Here is a 15346-nt window from a genome sequence, read left to right as displayed (position 1 = left end):
CGCAGTGTTCGTGTTGTGGCGCGAATCGGACCAGATATATAGATCTTCCAGATGCTGTGACGTGCTGGAGGTTTACATCGTACTTGCCCAGCTGGAAACTGCTACGGTAATGGTTCTGGGCGAGTCCATTCAGCGCTTACGGAGCCGGCTCATACGGGAAATGTTGCTCGATTCGGAGCGTGCGTATCGCTCGGGAAATGCACACATTCGCGCATCGTACTTCCTCGTTTGGACAGACAGGCTCCAGGAACGAGTTGGTCAGAAGGCACAGCTACGGATGGCTTTGGGAGGGCAATCCGACCGAGATCAGAATCGACCCCTAAGTATTAATCTTACAAGTATGGATATCTCCTCATAAAAAAGACAGGAGAGGTGATGTTGGAGAGTTTCACCCATAGGTTTGTAAATGGAATTTTATATTAAGTAAATAGTACTAGTATTTTAAGTACTACAAAATGTAGTTTAGACAGATGAATTATAATTAGGCTTTCCTGTTTTCAGTTTCTATTTTTGGTAAATTCTGGTGGGATATTTTCAGTTTTTTCAGTACCTTAAAAAACAGTGGTTATCAGTGGTTACACATTTTCGTGTCATTAAAAGCGAAGAAACAGTGTTTTTCTGGTGTTCATGGAATTGTAATTTAATTTTAATTATTGCTTGCCTTCTCCACTGATAGTGCATGTGTATAGATAGCGTGCACAGGGTATATGAGGTCCAAATATATTTTTACTGCACCAGAAGATTGCAAAGATTCTTTCAGCATACCATCTAGCAAGTGGCAAGGATCTCTTTCAGCGAAGTACTTCAGCTCAGGTACTGAGTTTGACAGGCTAACATACAACGGTTTCATATACGTAGCTGAATTACAGCAAATACAAGCAATATCACTCCAATCTTTATTGAACTTGGTACAAAACTTTTTTCAGCAGCATTCCATGTGAGACTGCGTTCCATGTTTACCAAACACCTGGTGTCATGTTTTCACCACTATCTCAGATGCTTGGTGACAACATTCTTTTCGCATATACCTGTCACTATATCTTGCATTGAATGTTTAAAGCCTGGGGTGTTTGGCACTTCACTTACAATCAATACTGACTCACTAGAAAAGGGGGCTGATGCATCAAAGGATTTCAGCATTCTCTCTCTGTGGGTAAATCTGATGATACTATTAGGAACTATTCTTATGAAAGACCAGCCAAATTACCTATCAGTGAAATCAAATGTAGCCAAAATGTCAAATATGATTTTGATATTTCCTGATTCTCTACAGTTTATAAAATAACTAAATAAGACCTAAAACATGCATCTATGGGGCTTGGTGAGCCAAGATGGCGGGCGCATCTTAAGCCGGCTCCCGCCCACCCGTAACGAATATCCATATAATTATCCTTGTCCCCGGTGCAGAGGCACCCCGCCAGCAGGCAGCGATAGCGGAGGAGCAGCGGCGGCGATTGCAGCGCTCCGGAAGGTCTAGGTCCTCTGTGAGCCCGGGAACAGCTGAGAGACGTTTGCGGCATGGAGCAGCGCTGGGAGCAACGGCCTAGCGTGAGCAGGGAGGCCGGGCCCGCCCTGCTCGGGAGCGGCTGCTGCGGTGGGGTGCCCGGCGGCGTTGGAGGTCACACGGCGATCCTGTGGAGCTGACGGTGGAGCGGAGTCTGAGTCCCAGCGGGCGAGATCCGGCGGAGATGGTCAGGGGCGTCTCGTCTTGGAGGGACCTGCGAGCCACAGGGCACGCTGCGGGCCTTGGCCCTGAGGTGAGGTGGCCCCTGGGTCCCCGGTGGGCCGAAACTGGTCCTCCCCTCTCTTCTTCCCCCCCCTGGATGAGCTGGTGGTCCCTAGGGTTCGGCGGCCGGCTCGGGTCGCGGGGGGGGTGAGGTGCCTGGTGGAAGGCAGCGAGAGCTGCTGGGCAGCCGCCGGGCCTGACTGGAACGGGGTTGCGGCTTGTTGGATCCTTGAGGGCACGGTTGACCTGGCCGGCTGGGGTGCAGTGGACATCGTATCCGCCCCGAGCCATAGTCTGGGGGGTGGCGCCGGGGGTCCCCTCCGCCCCCCAACATCTGGCAGAGACTGGGCCTCGCTGGCGCGGGTGAGGTGTCGGTGGACCAGCTGGGCCCCAGCCCCGTAGTTTCCCCTGGACGACCGGGGTGGAGTTCAGGAGACGGTGGCGCTATCCTGGGGGCAGTCCTGTAGGAAAGAGTGAGGATCTACGGTCGGGCCGGGTGATCCCGTACGGTGGTGGATTGGGAGTGTCAGCCTGCAACGATGACCAGAGACAAACCCGGAGGAGGGGCGGCGAAGCAGGGGCCTATGAATAGATTTGTGGGCCCAGCGGGATCGGTAACCGGGGACCCCCCCGGGGGCAGTGCCAGACAACGCCGCCCTCCTTGCAGCCAAACACAGTCCCGGGATATGTTGGATGCCAAGATTGGGGCAGTAGGTTCGGACGTAATGTTGCTGCGTCAAGACCTGTGAAACGAGGTGACCCGCATCACGGAGGCCGAAACCAGGGTGTCGAGCATGGAGGATGAGGTTGCGACGCTGAGGAAGCAGGTCGCGGCCCTGGAGTTGACCCATCAGGGGCCTGGCGGGCAGGGTGGAGGATGCAGGAGGACGGGCCCGCAGGAATAACCTGCGCTTTGTGGGTTTTCCGGAGGGATGGGAAGGGAACAACATGGAGTGCTTCCTCTCCCAATGGCTGGAGGGGTGGCTACCGCCTGAATCGCTGTCCCGCTGCTTCGTGGTGGAGCGGGCACACCGGGCCCTGGTCCAGAGGCTGCCGGTGGGGGCCCGTCCCCGGCCGATTATCGCTAAACTCTTGAATTACCACGACAGGGACGTCATTCTCCGCCAGGCCAGGGAACGGGAGCCTCTGCAGTTCGAAAACTCCTTTATACTTATATTCCCAGACTATACCCGCATGGTCCAGCAGCAGCGGCAGTCTTTCTTGGCGGCTAAGGCCAGGTTACGAGAACTTCATTTATCCTATGCTCTTCTCTACCCAGCGCGCCTGCGGGTTGTCTATGAGTCCCGAACACTGTTCTTAGAATCACCAGAGGAGGCATTTAAATGGACAGACGAGACAGTAAAATTGCGCCCCCATACACCTCCTGGTAGAGACTCGGACTCATCCCAAGCTGGCTGGGCAGGAACTATCGCTAAGAAGCAGCGGCGCTCCAGATCCCGCCATCGGCACAAGTCGGGGGGAGCCCGGAGTGGGTCCGGCCCAGAGGCAGGACATCCGCCGAGTGGAGCTGAAGGGCCTGGACGTTCCTTGGGTGCGAATTTTCTTGGTTTCCGCATTATGGACACGCCGCCTGCTGCTTTACTCTCCTGGACATGAGGGGCTACCTTGGTCCGGTGGACAGAGTTTGGGGGCGACCACCGTCGTAGCCAGTTGCGGGCAGGGTCTTTGGGATTTGGTGGCGGGGGTACGTTGGGGATACCTTGGTTGAGCACTACTGAGGCTCACTGTTTGGGCCTGGGGAAGTTTCTCACCGCAACAGGTACTTCCATGTTTGTGAGGTATGGGGTGGAGGGAGCGGGGGTGGGGGGATTGGGGGAGAGTTGGGGTTTTGAGTTAGGGGTTGACCGCACCTTAGATCACTATTGGGCATGGGCGGGGGTAGATACCTGAGTCCCTCAGTGGCCCCTATGGTCTGGTTATGATCACTATGGCGACAGCGGTCCCAGGGCCTAGTGGGCGACTAGCTGCACTCAAAGTTCTGAGTTGGAATTTTCGGGGTGCCCTCGACAAGATCAAGAGAGGGGCGATCCTTCAGTACGTGAAGAGGGCATCGGCGGACGTGGTGCTCCTGCAGGAGACGCACTTATTGGGAACGAAGGTGCTATGCCTACAACGATACGGATACACGCAGGTGTTCCATGCAGGGTTTGTCCAGGGTTCCAGGGGTGTGGGTATCTTGATACATAGGCGGGTCTCTTTTGCGCATTCCCAGACATGGACGGATAAGTATGGGAGGTATGTCTTTGTCTTGGGTCGGATTGGAATGGAGCAGGTGGTGTTCGGTAGTGTGTACGCCCCCCCCCCTTGTCCTGGTCCTTTGCGGAGCAGCTCATGGCGCACTGGGCAGACATCCCAGATGTCCTGGGGATTATCGGGGGGGACTGGAATGGTGTGATGGATCTCCATAGGGACCGACTGTCGGGGGGCCGGGAGAGAGGGGAAAGGGGACAGATGAAACTCCACGCACTGGTGGGTGGCCTGGCGTGGGTGGATGCCTGGAGACGGTGTCATGGAGCTGCTAGGGCTTACACATATTTGTCGGCGGTGCACGGTTCCTTCTCCCGACTGGACTATATATTCCTATCTTGGGCCGCGGTGTCCCGGTTGGACGTGGCAGAGATCCTACCATGCAGGCTCTCGGATCAGTCCTCGGTGTCTCTGGATTTACGGATAGGGGGCGCGGGGGGGGTCGTTTAGCTGGCGACTGTCGGTGTGGCACTTGCAACAACATGACAATGGAGTGCATATGACTGCGGCGCTAGATCAGTATCTGTCGCGGAATGTGGGTTCTGTATCCGGGGCGGAGACGCGTTGTGGGAGGCACTGAAGCCGACACTCCGTGGTGCGGATATCTCCTTTTGTGTGGTGGCCCGCCGTGAGCGTAGGGCGGGGTTGGTTCGAGCAGAGGCTGAGGTCCGGGTACTGGAGCGTAGGGCCTGGGAGGTGGGGGGGGGGGCGCATTGTCGACAGTTACTCTATGCGCAGCAAAAGTATGGCTCCCTGCTGCCATATGAGGCGCGCCAGGTGTGGCTGGCCACAAGGAGTCGGGTGACCTCCCGGGGATAACGGATTCAGGGGGGGTGCCCATAGTGGACCCAGGCGCGCTGGCCAATAGCTTTGCGACATACTACGAGGATCTCTATAGCCCCCGTGAGTGCCTAACGGCGATGGTAGTAGAGCGCTTCCTGATTGATCACCCGGTTACGGCTTTACCCAACACGTCACGGACGGCATTGGATCGTCCGCTAACAGTGGAGGAATTGGAGGAGGCTCTGGGTGGCCTGAACCCGGCAAGGCCCCGGGCCCAAATGGGTTCCCGAGTGAGTTTTTTAAGAAGTACTTTTACCATTAGGTCCACACTTTGCAGCGGTGGTGGAGGAGGCCCGAGAAGGTGGGTTGTTACCCCGGGATTGGAGACATGCTGATATTGTGGTGTTTCATAAACCAGGTAGACCCCCAGAGGAGCACGCCTCGTACCATCCGATCTCCCTCCTCAACGTGGAGGCTAAAATACCGGCGAAGGCCTTGGCCAATCGCCTCCTGCCATATATCGCCACACTGGTCCACCCGGATCAGGCGGGGTTTATGCCCTCTCATGCCACGCGGCATAATATCAGGCGAGCTAATGTGGCGATTGCTGAAGTGCTCGTGGTTGGAGGTCCCGGCAGCTCTATTGTTAGCAGACATGGACAGGGCGTTTGACTCCCTCAGTTGGCGCTATTTGTTTCTGCTGCTGCGGCGCTTAAACTTTGGGCCGCGGTTCCTGTCCTACGTGTGGCTCCTTTATACGGAGATTACGGCCTCGGTCAGGGTGGCGGGAGCGTCCTCGCGGCCGTTCCCCATACAGCGTGGAACGCGCCAGGGGTGCCCCCTGACCCCATATTTGTTCACCTTGGCCATGGAGCCGCTGGCGGCATGGGTGCGAATGGACGCGCAGATATCCGTATTTGAGTGGGAAACTGGCCTGGCCGATCGGATAGCCCTGTACGCAGATGATGTCCTTTTCTTTTTGACGAATCTCGATCGTACGGGGCCCCGGTTGCTTCGGATCATGCAGATATTCGGTGAGACGTCGGGTCTTTTTATGAACCCCCGGAAGTCCACGCTGTGGGTACTTGGTGGTCCGCCTCCAGTGCAAGAGTGGGTGTCATCGGTGCAGATGGCGGAGGGGGGGTTTCAGTATCTGGGGGTATTCTTGTCACCTACTCCGGTGATTTCCTGTGGGCAAAACGTGGTGCCCGTGTGGGAGCAGGTTTGTCGGGACATCAAATTGTGGACTCGCATGCCACTCACTCTCTTTGGCCGGTCTGCGATTTTTAAAATGGTGGCTCTTCCCCGCCTACTATATCAACTGCAGAATCACCCCTATACGATCCCACCGGAATGGTTCCATAGGGTGAACTCGACCGTGGGTCAGTTTTTGTGGGAGGGCGGGGTAGTGCGGGTTGCCTTACGAACATGTTTCCTCTCAACATATACTGGGGGTCTGGCTATGTCTGATTTGCTCTCGTATTATCAGGCCTCCCACCTGCTGGTGCTGAACAAGTGGTGGTATGGGAGGGGGTGGGACCCGGCGTATGCGGTGGAACGGCGGCTCATGGCACCACACACACTTCACACCTTGCTTTATTCAGCCGTCCATCGGGCGCGGTTGGCACCGGCGACGCAAGTAGTGTTCCAAATTTGGCGTCAGGCGTTGTAATGTATTGGGTGGTGGGGCACACTCAAGCACGGGACCGCTCTGTGGCACAATGGACGGCTGCCCCAGTTGGCGGCCTTGTCAGGGTTTTAGGTGTGGGATCGGATTGGCATCTCCACTATAGGCAACGTCATGCGTGGGTGTGTGCTGAAGTCCTTCTAGGATCTCCAGCAGGAGTTTGACATGCCGCAGATGCAGTTCTATCAATACCTACAATTTTGCCACGCCTTTTCCCCCAGTCTGCTGGGCTTGGACTCCATAGCTGACTTTAGCCCAGTGGAAGCGAAGCTGTTTATGGGAGAACTTCATGACAAGAAAATCTCCAAGATATATCGATCACTGTTTATCCATAGTGCCCCTTCGCTCCAACAGCTCAAAGGGAAATGGGAGGACGATGTTGGGCCCCTCGATGAGACGGATTGGACAGATGCACTGGCCTCGCCCTGGGGAGCAGCCATAGCCATGCGACTCCGTCTTATACAATTTAAGTACTTCCATAGGGCCTACTTTACCCGGTGGAGGCTGTGGCAAGCAGGCTTAATTGACTCTCCGGAGTGCCTCCACTGTAGACGGGAAGAGGGTTCCTTCTTTCACACTGTGTGGCTTTGTGGGTCCTTGTCTCGGTTTTGGAGAGGGGTATTGGCTTGTCTATCCGAGGAATTGGGGTGGGATCTCCCCGCGGAACCCCAAGCTGACACTCCTGCACATTATGGAGGATATTGGTGGCAACATATACAAGCGGCACCTACTGTTACTGGGTCTCACACTGGCCAAGAGGGATATCGCCTGGGCATGGAAAGCGCCGACTGCCCCCTCGCTGAATATGTGGAAGAGGGGCTTGGACTTTAATGGGTCTGGAGCTCCCTATCTTTGCAGCTAGAGGGTGCCCTCACAAATACTATAAGATATGGAAAAGGTGGGCAAACTATAGGGGTCTTCACCTGGAGCCAGTCCCAGAGGAGAGGGAGGAGGGACTCGCCTAGTCGCCCCCGGGTGAGGGGGTGCACGCATAGACGGGGAATAGACCTGTCGGACCTACGCTTATACGCATTATTGATGGCTGAATATAGTATGGTGCAGTCGGGGGCAGGAGTTGGGAGGTTGGGGGGGAGAGTTTGGGGGTTTTGTTTTAATCTGAAATGCATTCCATATATCCAATTATGATAAAATTGTCAATGGCGTGATTAGTGTACTGCTTGGGCCGATACCTCTGGGTTACAGGGGCCGGCATTATCTGTGTCTGTTGACGAATAAAAACAGTTTAAAAAAAAAAAAACATGCATCTAAACACTGCATATCTCGACCAAAGACCACAAAACTGAAAAAAAAGAAGAAGGAAGAAGAGACAATGTTTTAGTGACATCCCTAAACAACTAAACTCAAGCTGAGTAATGTGAGCCCAGTCTTTTTCGAGGCTACCTTGTATAACAAAGTTACATTGTATTGCCCCCTTCATGAAGAAATAACAATTATTCCTTCACTTATCTTTTCCGTTCTTTAAATTGCACTTAGTCTGTGGTTGCAAAGGTGTTTTTAAGTGTTTATATGTTTACATCGGATATGGCTAATTTCCTTTTGGTGTGGTTTTATCAGTTATTATAGGTTTAAACCTAAAACCAGATAGGCTAATTATAATATTCAGAACTTTGGAGGAGAATAAATACTAAGGTACACAGTTATACTGACATGTTGATTTCTACAGAGCACTAATTTAGATTAGTATGTACAGACTGAATAGTAACATCTTTACAAGACTGGCACATTAACTTTGACCAGAAACAACAGTTCTCTCATGCAATATTTACAATCATGTAGATCATTGGGATATGATTGTCAATATTTTGATCTTGTATGTCTATAATTGTGCACAGGTCATTTTTAGGGCAGGAAGCAGAAGCAACTTGAAATAGGCACTATGTTATTAATCAGATAAACATACAAGAACAGGCCAATGAAAGAACATTCAAGAGTATGTATGACAACGAATATGACATGTTACAACGCGTACTAATACCACGCGTGTCATTACAACACGGGTATTACTACACGTTGTCATTTACAACAACCTACCATTACATTGCAAACTTTTACCACGAATATACCTTTACCACGCATGCAATTACTATGTAAAAGCATGTGTGGTAAAGGTATGCTCTTGGTAAAAGTATCTAAGGTAAGTTACACTACCCTGCCCTACCCTAAACCAGTATCCCTGCACGACCCTCCCCCGACCCCCAGGACTCTCACTACACTAAAATACTACCCTGCATGACCCCAGAAACTACCCTAAACCCTAAAACACTGCCCCCTGCACAACACTACCCAACACCCAGTCCTCTCCCTACCCTAAAACAACTTACTGCAAGACCCCCCGACACTACTCTAAAACACTGCCCCACATTACACACACCCCACCCCCCTTTTACCCTAAAAACGTAACCCCCACCCCAGGCCCAATCCCCTTTACCTCTCTCATCATCGTTCCTCTCTGTCCTCCTGGTTCCTGCTGCATTTCGGGTCTGAGGGGCGGGGCAGGGCGTTGTGAGGAAAAAGAAGAACCTCTTTTTCCTCACAACGAGGTGGATCGCCAATATTTTCTTACGTTGCATGTGCTTTTACCGCACATGCCTTTACAATGAAAGTCATTGTAAAGGCATGCGTGGTAAAAGCACACGCAATGTAAAAAAATGCATAGTAATGACTATGCATTGTTACATTGCATGAGTGCTAATGCTTGCGATGTAACGGTATGCTGGGAAACAGCCCCATTGTAATGTCTGCTTCCCATTGACAACAGTACTTCATTCTATGTGCCACTCTATGCACATCAATAGAGAATGGTGGGATAGTAATTTGTAGTTTGAAACGTACATTAAACTATTCAAAAGGCAACAACCTTGCAGTAGCATGTTGTTTGTTTGAAGGGAGTTATCCCAAAAGTCCTACAGGTTAAGAGAAATATGCCAAATGCCAGTCTCAATAACCAAATGACTGTATAAAACAACAAGCAGAGACTACATGTACTACAAAAATTCTCAAAAGGAGACATGAAGGAGTCTTAAAAGAAGCCCAAAGAGAGGGTCCAATATCAAACAAAATAGCAATACTACTAAATCAGAAAACGAGAGGAAATACTTACAGGATGAATCAACTATGGAAGGTGTTACAGTACACAATGTCAGCACTAAATGGTTTACAAATATTTTGATTATATCTAGAATATATAAATACAAACTTGCACCATAAGCAGAAATGATAAAGGAGGGCAAAAGTGTCATGGCTGCTGCCGCGCAGTGCATGGCACAGGCAAACCACTGGAAGCAGTGGGAACAGCAATGGCAGGGGGTGAGGTCTAGTCTTTCATGTTCCCTGCCTCGGTCTAGTCCCCCGGAAGCCCACACTAGCCAAGGTCAGGTTTTCTTGAGTGTGGCTTTATAAAAGCTGCACTTGAGGGAACTTCTGTGCCTCTAAATAAGGGAAAAAAGCACTACACTTACCTTTTCGCCTGTGATGCTCATATTTCTGATTTTTAACTGATGACTGCTGTGTTGAATTCCAGACTTCAGATGTTCCATATACCTTTGGCTGCCTGATGATATTTTCTGCTTCTACCTCTCTTATGAAACCTGTGGGGACATACATGGTGATAAAATTTACCAACAGCTGATTGCTCTTCTAGTTGATAAGGTGCATATATACAACAATTGTTGGCTATGTATATTCACCATCCAATGCTGCAAATCTATGAACTTGTATGTGGTGAAGATTCATGCTCTGCAAAGCGAAAAATACTGATTGAGAGATTAAAGACTACTATTTTTCTAAAGGCCTATTTTCTAGTGATTCTTGGGTATTACTCAATCATGTCTGATTTGGAATTGTTTACTAAACTTTGAAGGAATTATGGAATTCCATTTCCAATCTGCCTTTTCACTGTTTGCCTTTTATTTTTTTTAGGTAACTATTTGGTGCCATACATTTCTTCTAGTAGTAGTGATAGTCTGGTCCTTAAGTTAGTCAGTCTTCTGTATTTGTTTCATTCTCTCAGGATTGTCACTGCATTCTCAGGGATTCCTGGTGAGGAGCATATGATTACTAATTATGTTCTATGTATATCCATGTCCATACTTGAAACGGTGTAGGTCCTAAATCCTCATTATACACTTGTAGATGTACCATGACCCTTGAACACTGGAATGATATGCAGTGAAGAGAATTGATGCAATCACTTTGAAGGGACCCTAGGAACGTTATCCTGGCTGACTCAACATTCTAAGGGCGTTTATAAGTGTGGTCATTGTGGAATGTGTAGATGTGCCAAAGATAAAACGCAAGACTTTCAAATTAATGACAGTAAAACATTTAATATATCAACAAATATTACATGCAGTACTATGTATGTTGTATACATTATTGAATGTAAATGTACTAAGATATATGTGGGAAGTACTATCAGAGCACTGAAAGAACATGTTGCTGAACATCTACGGGCTATTAAGTACAATGATCTACGTTATCCTATTGCTGAACATGTACATAATTGCAAAGCTCAGGGCCCAAATAAAACTTTCATGTTCTTTGGTATAGAACATGTTAAACCGGACCCACGTGGTGGTAATAGGGAATTGAAATTACGTAGGACAGAGGTAAAATGGATCATGCGTCTGAGGGCCGTGGAGGACGGTCTTAACTTTGATCAGGAATTACAATACTTTCTGGGTGATTAAGATTAGGATTATTGATTTACAGTAATTTTGGTTGTTTTTCAACTATATACTGAACTACCAGTCTCTTGCTGTGACTCTCATTTATACTGGAAGGCGGGGTCTTATTTTGGTGTTATATATTTCATTTATTCCAGAATGATAATCTCTATACATTTATGTCTATCCATGGGATATTCAATTGACAACTACGTTGTTTCCCTATATTATCTTGCTCTCCATGCCTTGTTGTGGGATATCATATATAGTTTGTACTAATTTGCTCCAACGATTCATGGGAGCTTAGCTTCATCTCATTGATGGGGTTCATTGTGTTCATTAATAATGAAAATATATTTTTTACAATGTATTTTATTTTATTTTTCATCTGATTATGGTGCTTGGTGATAAAAACTATTAGACTGATTGCTTTACTCTTAGCGCATTACTATTGGAGTTTTGTGGAATCATTATGACGCATAAAGAGAAAAAAGCGTTATAAGGTAGTCCGTTTTTTATGTTAATGTCCACTTTACTTGACGAATACTAATAAATTTCTTTTCGTCTAAATAACTCGACCTTTGGGATAAAGGATAGCTTGCTTTTACTTGTTATAAGCGTGATATACATATAAGAATGATTAAAAATTGATACTATTAATAATATGATCGATATTGTACACGAACATTGGAGAACGTGTCTTAAATTCTTTGTTTTGGTTTCCAATCTCAAGATGGAGCGGATTATGATAGAACACCTGATAGTCCTTTTTTAGTGTTTGCATGACGTTATTTAAATGAGGAACTAGGAAGTCATGTTGACTGCCTGTATTTGGGAGGTGTTCACGGGAGCGAAGGTACTTATCACGACTGTTTTATATTCAATACTGATTTAATAGACTGTGCTATGGTGTGTATACTGAGAGTATTATTCGGTACTTTAGGTGCGGGACTTTGTGGACCTTATCGGGTTACTTTGACACACGACGTAATGGACGGCGTGGTTTGATAGATTCAGAGATCAATTCAAGGTCCGATATTTTGGTATCTCCTTTGAGCTGTGGACAAATGCGTAATATAAGGCTTATTTGGCTATATTTTCGTGTGGGCAAGTCATTACAAATATAGTGCAAGCTTTGAATATTATACTTATATGAAGGTGCTATTTCTGTTATTACGAGTAGCAAGGCATACATAAATCCACTTTATAAGGTGTAGGGCAAGGATACGGTGTCTTATAGTGGCATATTCTTTTGTTTGGTGAAGTCCTAGGACTATATTCCTGATACGAGTTAACTATTGGATGAAATATTCGATAATACTTGCCCAAAATGATTGTAAATGAGCTAATGACTGTAAAGATACTATAAATCCATTTGTTTTACAATTTTGCAGATTTTACAAAGTAATATTGGGTCTGACCTAACACAAGGATTCATAATTTGGATATTTAAATTTGTTACGTGGAGAATCAATACAACCTTAAATTACCTTTATCAAGGTAAGACTTATTTTGGAAAGTACGGCATTTGTGATCAAAATAAACACCATGAAAGACCATTGCCTTATCTTAAGTAATTTCATCTTTGATCTTCACAGAATCAGTTATAAATAGGATCCATCAGGTATTTTTGAATTATTGAAAATAAGATTTAATGACACGAGGGTTTTATACTCATAATATGCACATTTTGATTCTTGGGATTGCACTTTGACTAGCACAATATCACCATAATAAGAAATGCTACACATCAAGGAGTTTGAGATTTAATTCCATAATTTGAAATGGGATGTCAATGTATTTAATGAGTCATTACTTTACTTATTCTTTAATAATATCTCTTCAATGTAACTTTGTATATTCTATACTGTCACAAATTAATTCATTTGAATAGCCCTTTGCACTGGGTGCAAATGTTTTGGGTTATCTCGATTTGTATGTCAATTGTATTTTATTTACTATTACAATATTGAATTCTATGTTACTTCCAGCCTTGAGAAAGTCGTAGGCTTAATGCCGTTAACGACGGAACGCGTTGGCACAGGCACAAGGAATGGGAAGATCTATGAATATTAAACAAGAAGAAGAATAAGAAAACAAATCTATTTACTTGTATTATTCTGTAATGAATGTTTTTGATCAATTTGGTGACGTGTGCTCCGAAAAAATTGTGAATGTACCATGTTAAAGTCGTTGGTCAGAAAATATTTTCTCCTGAAATCTATACAGAAAATTCCACAGAAGGGGAAAAAAACTAAAGGGGTGCCTAAACAGGCATCAACATGACTTGGTTCTGGTGATTTTTTGTGAGCAGCAAATGTATTGAGGGTGCCCACACTGGGATGCTAACTAGATTACATACAAAAAGGTTTTCATGAGCAGTTTATGGGCAGAAGAGAATATGTGGTGAAATTAAAAGACAGATCAAGACCATCTTAAAAATAGGTGGTGCCAGGGTTAGGCATTCAAAATGTTCTTTTAGGCCATTGGAAACTGTGTCTAAATTATACATCAAGTGACATTCTCTGAGCAGTAGGAGTCTCGCAAGGTCTCTGTCCCACCCATCAAAGGCAGTGTGACCCTATTCTATGTAGAGATGAACTAATTCTGAATGTTTTGGTTCAGAAACACTGTTCAATTTCCTGACAGACATAAAATACATCAAAGGGAAATGTTATAGCATAGCTAACATATAATGTATTTCATTTGCATAGTAGTTTATTTGTTAAATACCATGTTTGATAATGTTGGTGTTAGAGCTGTCATCCTTGGTGTGGTTTTCCCCCTAATATTTTGCCTTCAGACCTTCCATTTTTGCTGACTTTGTTTGTGGTGGCATTAGGTCTCTGTACACTTAACTCCTGCTAACCAGTGCTAAAGTGCTCACTCCTAAAAGCATGTTAGATTGGCTTATACCCAATTAGTATATTTCATTTAAGTCCCTTGTAAAGTGGTACTACCTGTGCCCAGAGTCTGTAAATGAAATGCTACTAGTGGGACAGCATCACAAAATTAACCCTTTGCCAGGCCCACACCTTCCTTTGTAATACCTATAAGTCACCCCAAGGGTATGCCCTGGACAGTCCAGAGGGCACGGTGCAATGTACTTAAAACGTGGGACATATACTTTCAAGTTTTACATGTCCTGTTAGTGCAAAACTCTTCTCTTCTTTAGGATAAGATTGCCGTTAACTTATTACATTTTATAAGTGTCATTTCCAAATGGGGACAGGTAACAGGTTCATGTTTGGTGTCTCTGGAATTGTAATGAAAAATCCAAACTCACAGTGAAGTCAAATTTCAAGTAACAGTTTTAAAAACTCCAGTCTTAGATAGTTGACATTTTCTTGCCTTAGCCGTTTGTTGCCTGCAGCCTGTCTCTAGGTCACATGACAGGGTATAGTTGACAGTTAGGCTTTGTGTATTCTTTCTAGAAAACCACACAGAATGGGGAGCTTAGGTGTGACTGGATGGACCTTCAATGGCAGGATGGAAGGAAGGAGCTGGGCCCTCCTCCACTTACACTTGAATAGGCTTTGTCCTTCCTTCACACAAAGAGCTGCATACCTCCTGTAGTTAGTCTGGAGCTCGGGATGGAAAGGCAGGGCACCTCTATAAGCTTCTTTCCATTTCAAAGACACTACTGGGTATAAACACTGGACCTCAGACACCAGCTCTTTAGTACCCTCCATGATACTCTACCAGAAAGAAGGACTGCTGAGTTGGTGAAAGGCCTGCCACTTTCCTGAACTGCTGCTCTGAAGAACTTTTTTCCTGCTGCACTAATCTGCTCCCTGATGCTTGGTTAAGAAGAACTGGATCTGCATCTCTTGAACCCAGAGTCCCTCCAAGGACTAGTTGGCTGACCTCTAGATCTAAATCCTCATGAACACAAAAGGCTTCCAACAACATTTTACCTGAACTCTGCCATCTGTGATTCTACCCTACAAGTGGTGCCATTCCAGTACTGGACCCACTGGAAATGTGCTTAAGGTGCTCTGCGAGCCTCCGTGAATCCAGCAGAATCAATGCATCTTTTCTACTGTGCAGCGCAAATCCAAGCAGAACTGATTCATCGTCACTGCTGTGTGAATTGGACCCGTCGCTAAGGGTCGCTTTGCATTGCAGCCTATCTGAACTGCCGCGGCATGACACATCCATGGTGCAAGCCCTTGCATCCCTCATCGACAATACTCT

This window comes from Triturus cristatus, chromosome 2_1 (assembly GCF_964204655.1).
Source record: "Triturus cristatus chromosome 2_1, aTriCri1.1, whole genome shotgun sequence".
Lineage (NCBI taxonomy): Eukaryota > Metazoa > Chordata > Amphibia > Caudata > Salamandridae > Triturus > Triturus cristatus.
Note: the sequence above shows the minus strand (reverse complement) of the source record.